This window comes from Penaeus vannamei, chromosome 43 (assembly GCF_042767895.1).
Source record: "Penaeus vannamei isolate JL-2024 chromosome 43, ASM4276789v1, whole genome shotgun sequence".
Lineage (NCBI taxonomy): Eukaryota > Metazoa > Arthropoda > Malacostraca > Decapoda > Penaeidae > Penaeus > Penaeus vannamei.
In genome coordinates, this window is record NC_091591.1 from 6,745,194 (window position 1) to 6,750,193 (window position 5,000).

General features: G+C 41.1%; 1 protein-coding gene across 2 annotated transcripts in view; it reads right to left on the bottom strand.

Annotated features, from left to right (window-relative positions):
* Positions 1-5,000, bottom strand: part of BicC (protein bicaudal C) — a gene marked incomplete in the record, with an annotated part of 47,633 nt that overhangs the window by 40,094 nt on the left and 2,539 nt on the right.

The following is a 5,000-nucleotide window of genomic DNA, read 5'->3' on the forward strand; positions in this document are numbered from 1 at the left end:
AAGACACACACAGAGAGAGAGAGGGAGAAAAGACACAGAGAGAGAGAGAGAGAGGGAGAAAAAGACAGAGAGAGAGAGAGAGGGATAAAAAGAGAGAGAGAGAGAGAGAGAGAGGATAAAAAGACAGAGACAGAGAGAGAGAGAGGGATAAAAAGACACACAGAGAGAGAGAGAGAGGGATAAAAAGACAGAGAGAGAGAGAGAGAGGGAGAAAAAGACAGAGAGAGAGAGAGAGAGAGGGATAAAAAGACAGAGAGAGAGAGAGAGAGAGGGATAAAAAGACAGAGAGAGAGAGAGAGGGATAAAAAGACAGAGAGAGAGAGAGAGAGAGGGATAAAAAAAGAGAGAGAAGAGAGAAAGAGAGGGTGGGAGGGAGAGAAAGAGAGGGTGGGAGGGAGAGAAAGAGAGGGTGGGAGGGAGAGAAAGAGAGGGTGGGAGGGAGAGAAAGAGAGGGTGGGAGGGAGAGAAAGAGAGGGTGGGAGGGAGAGAAAGAGAGGGTGGGAGGGAGAGAAAGAGAGGGTGGGAGGGAGAGAAAGAGAGGGTGGGAGGGAGAGAAAGAGAGGGTGGGAGGGAGAAAGAGAGGGTGGGAGGGAGAGAGAGAGAGAGGGAAAGAGGGACCCAGACAATATTCAAAGTCAAAGGATCTCCCTCAGGTCTGCCCGAAAGCTATCCAAGTTGAACACCATCTTTTACATTACTTTTTTCTTTTTCTTTTTTAATATTTCACTCCCCGCAACTAACCCACTGACAAGGTGTTCCGATGTCAACTCGAAAAAGACCGACTGATCCTTTGTCACTCCCGGTGTGATGAAGAATAATTACAATGTAATACCTAGTTTAATGTCGGTCTCAGCGTTGGAAATACCCATTGCATTAAGATACAAGAACCTCGGATGACCCAGGATGACCCAGAGTTTTTTCGTCGCTGTCCCGTCATTAATATCATCAATAAACTATCACGTCATTAATAACGTAATTTCCACCACTTTTCAAAATCCAGGCGCACCCTTCCCGGCCTAACCTAATTACCGACGTCTTGTGAGGTCGACTGCCTTTGACGCAAAAACTCTCGACCTCTTTCGCCGCAAAGCTCTCCCGTGTTCCAATATCTCGCTGGAGGACGAAGGCGACCCGGAAGGCGGAGTCGACCACGTGGTTCCTCCTCCAGCACCCAAGGCCCGAGCAGTCTGCCTTCTGGAGAGACTCGAGAGGACTTCTTTCCCCGAGGAAAGAGTCAAATCCGGAGCCCAGAGGATTCCGGAGCATCGTGGCGCCATTTTGGTAGGACTGATTTTCACAGGACTGTATAATGAACGTAAAAAAAAGGAAACGTCTTTCAGTGTCTTAGCACTTACTCAAGACGATTTTAAAAAATGAAAAAAAACTTTCAAGTTTATCCTATGCATTCGCAAACGATCAATATTGGAATATCCTCTTACATAACTACGAAAAAATACATACATTCGAGTTTGAACTCCACTAAGGCAACTTTCTAGCAACTGGTGTCATACTATACAAATCAACACAATACTTAAGGGGCCATGCAACAAGTGGCAACACGCAATCAACGGATCAAGGGAACAAGATTCGTCCTGTTGCCCAAGTATGGCCTGCATTTCCGGTAATCTCGGGAAGATCTCCGTGTGAAAGGCAACTAAAAGTGAATTAGTTCCATGAACAACGGTAGATATTATTGGAAATTGTAGGGATATACATTTAACAAATGCACATACGGCTCTGGTGATATACAAACAAGATAATGTCTATCATATAACATCTACACATCACGTCGACGCTTGTAAATCAGTGGAAACAGTTCAGTGTCACCCACTATAAAAAAACGGTCAAGTAATATGCATGGGACAAAAAGGTTACCCAACCTAAGCAACACGTTCGGCAGAAAAGTGCATTCAACATACGCATCAAGGAGTCGCATGCTACATATGTTGTTCCGATGAAATCCCGCCTTTTCGTCTGTTTAAGATGTATGTGACGAGGTAACTTTTCTTACACCCTTGAATCCCCTTTTTTATGAAATGCTGCTGTCGTATTTGATTCATATTTTCAGCTACGAGAAGCACAGGGCCCTACATGCATAAATACACAAATGCACACCGCTGACTGCTTACCTACATACATAAACACAGCGACTTATATATATTCATATATATATTCATACATAAATATGCATAGCCGCCTCCATACATACATACATACATAAATATAAATGCATAGCCGCCTCCATACATACATACATACATAAATATAAATGCATAGCCGCCTCCATACATACACACACACATTCACAATCACCTACATGTATGCATACACACACACATTCACAATCACCTACATGTATGCATACACACACACATTCACAATCACCTACATGTATGCATACACACACACATTCACAATCACCTACATGTATGCATACACACACACATTCACAATCACCTACATGTATGCATACACACACACATTCACAATCACCTACATGTATGCATACACACACACATTCACAATCACCTACATGTATGCATACACACACACATTCACAATCACCTACATGTATGCATACACACACACATTCACAATCACCTACATGTATGCATACACACACACATTCACAATCACCTACATGTATGCATACACACACACATTCACAATCACCTACATGTATGCATACACACACACATTCACAATCACCTACATGTATGCATACACACACACATTCACAATCACCTACATGTATGCATACACACACACATTCACAATCACCTACATGTATGCATACACACACACATTCACAATCACCTACATGTATGCATACACACACACATTCACAATCACCTACATGTATGCATACACACACACATTCACAATCACCTACATGTATGCATACACACACACATTCACAATCACCTACATGTATGCATACACACACACATTCACAATCACCTACATGTATGCATACACACACACATTCACAATCACCTACATGTATGCATACACACACACACATTCACAATCACCTACATGTATGCATACACACACACATTCACAATCACCTACATGTATGCATACACACACACATTCACAATCACCTACATGTATGCATACGCACACACATTCACAATCACCTACATGTATGCATACGCACACACATTCACAATCACCTACATGTATGCATACGCACACACATTCACAATCACCTACATGTATGCATACGCACACACATTCACAATCACCTACATGTATGCATACGCACACACATTCACAATCACCTACATGTATGCATACGCGCACACATTCACAATCACCTACATATGCATACGCACACACATTCACAATCACCTACATATGCATACGCACACACATTCACAATCACCTACATATGCATACGCACACACATTCACAATCACCTACATATGCATACGCACACACATTCACAATCACCTACATATGCATACGCACACACATTCACAATCACCTACATATGCATACGCACACACATTCACAATCACCTACATATGCATACGCACACACATTCACAATCACCTACATATGCATACGCACACACATTCACAATCACCTACATATGCATACGCACACACATTCACAATCACCTACATATGCATACGCACACACATTCACAATCACCTACATATGCATACGCACACACATTCACAATCACCTACATATGCATACGCACACACATTCACAATCACCTACATATGCATACGCACACACATTCACAATCACCTACATATGCATACGCACACACATTCACAATCACCTACATATGCATACGCACACACATTCACAATCACCTACATATGCATACGCACACACATTCACAATCACCTACATATGCATACGCACACACATTCACAATCACCTACATATGCATACGCACACACATTCACAATCACCTACATATGCATACGCACACACATTCACAATCACCTACATATGCATACGCACACACATTCACAATCACCTACATATGCATACGCACACACATTCACAATCACCTACATATGCATACGCACACACATTCACAATCACCTACATATGCATACGCACACACATTCACAATCACCTACATATGCATACGCACACACATTCACAATCACCTACATATGCATACGCACACACACATTCACAATCACCTACATATGCATACGCACACACACATTCACAATCACCTACATATGCATACGCACACACACATTCACAATCACCTACATATGCATACGCACACACACATTCACAATCACCTACATATGCATACACACACACACATTCACAATCACCTACATATGCATACACACACACATTCAAAATCACCTACATATGCATACACACACATTCAAAATCACCTACATATGCATACACACACACGCACACACATTCACAATTACCTACATATGCATATACATACATACACACTCATTCACAATCACCTACATACATACATACACACATTCACAATCACCTACATACATACATACATACACACATTCACAATCACCTACATACGCATATACATACATACACACATTCACAATCACCTACATATGCATATACATACATACACACATTCACAATCACCTACATACGCATATACATACATACACACATTCACAATCACCTACATATGCATATACATACATACACACACACATTCACAATCACCTACATACATACATACACACATTCACAATCACCTACATACATACATACATACATTCACACATTCACAATCACCTACATACATACATACACACATTCACAATCACATACATACATACATACATACATACACACATTCACAATCACATACATACATACATACACACATACACACATTCACAATCACATACATACATACATACATACATACATACATACACACATTCACAATCACCTACATACATACATACATACATACACACATTCACAATCACCTACCTACATACATACATACATACATA